This window comes from Fragaria vesca, unplaced genomic scaffold, assembly GCF_000184155.1.
Source record: "Fragaria vesca subsp. vesca unplaced genomic scaffold, FraVesHawaii_1.0 scf0512243, whole genome shotgun sequence".
In the NCBI taxonomy this organism is placed as follows: Eukaryota; Viridiplantae; Streptophyta; class Magnoliopsida; order Rosales; family Rosaceae; genus Fragaria; species Fragaria vesca.
The window spans coordinates 1-1,500 of NW_004442705.1; the positions used below are offsets into that span (position 1 = coordinate 1).

The 1,500-nt window shown below is 38.2% G+C and overlaps 1 pseudogene; it reads right to left on the reverse strand.

Annotated features, from left to right (window-relative positions):
* Positions 1–446: 446 nt before the first annotated feature.
* Positions 447–935, reverse strand: LOC101301348 (annotated as a pseudogene; the record flags this gene model as incomplete).
* Positions 936–1,500: the final 565 nt, after the last annotated feature.

Consider the following 1,500-nt stretch of genomic DNA (forward strand, 5'->3'; position numbering starts at 1 on the left):
TCATCCTAGACACGTTAGAAGGCACCTAAGACTTAACAAAATAAAAACAAAACACAAAATAAAGAAACAAAGTTCATCTAAAAATCGGAAAACATAAACAAAAAAATTCAAAATTAATCCTAAAAATTAAAAACAACTCAAATCATATCAAAGCATAGCAAATCAACGAGTAATGACATCCACCCCACACTTAAAATCAACATTGTCCTCAATGTAAGAAAACTAAGAGCAATTCGAAAAGAAAAGAGGAGGGATAAAGAAATTTGCAAACTCTTGTTGATGGCTCCTTCTATAGGTTGCCTCCCATGCAGCGCTTAAGTGTTTATAGTCCTTTAGCCTAGACTATCATCTCCTCTTGCTCATGCCGTAGCCTCTAGGAGAGAGACTTCCTCCACCGTGTGGTTCACCATGTTCTCCATGTAAGGCTTTAATCGATGACCATTAACCTAAAATTCAGCTCCTTTGACCATGCTTTTAATCATGACTGCACCAGAAGGAAAGACATTAGTGATAACAAAAGGTCCTATCCACCTAGAACATAGCTTGCCTGGAAACAACCTAAGTCTAGAATTAAATAAGAGAACTTTCTGGCCGATAACAAAGTCTTTCTTTCGAATCATCCTGTCGTGGAACGCCTTGGTTTTCTCTTTATAGATCACGGCAGAATCATAAGCCTCATTCCTGATTTCTTCAAGTTCACACAACTGCAACTTCCTGTGTAATCCGACCTCATCAATATCCATATTAAAAGTCCGAACCGCCCACCAAGCTCGATGTTCCAACTCCACAGGCAAGTGACAAGCTTTGCCGTACACCATACGAAACGGTGACATCCCCAAAGGATTTTTGAATGCAGTTCGATATGCCCATAGTGCATCATCAAGTCGTTGGCTCTAATCCTTGCGTGACGGCTTCACACTCTTCTCCAATATCCGCTTGAGTATAAAACGAAATCAAAAGCAATAAACTAGACTAAGCTAAGAACCAAGGGTTCTTATAAATAAGAGAAAGGAACCAAGGGTTCCAAAAATCAATCAAAGGAAAACAAAACAAAAGAAAACAAAAGAATTCGAAAATCAAAAGATAAATTTCGAAACAAATTAAATACAAAATCATACATGACACCAATCTTTAAGATTACAAAGTCATACAAGCTTATTCTCGAGTTGCTACTAAAACACTTAAATAAATAATGATTCTAGATGGTAAGACACGGTGGACGTGCGGCCTGGATATAGATGTTTTGATCACAAGCTTGAAACGTTGTTTCTAAAGGTCAATAGCTCAATCCAGAGATAGTGAACATGGTAGGACTCGTTTAGTGAGCAATGAGAACTCCATCACCGATATGTATGTTTTCAAGGCTCTTGAGATCAAATTTTGGTCCCATGCACCAGAGTAATAGAAGGAGCGTACCAATGTACTCAGCTAGCAACAAACTTATGAACCAAACATGACTCCAAGTGTTAATAAAAGACCGCTCACAACCTCATGCAAACC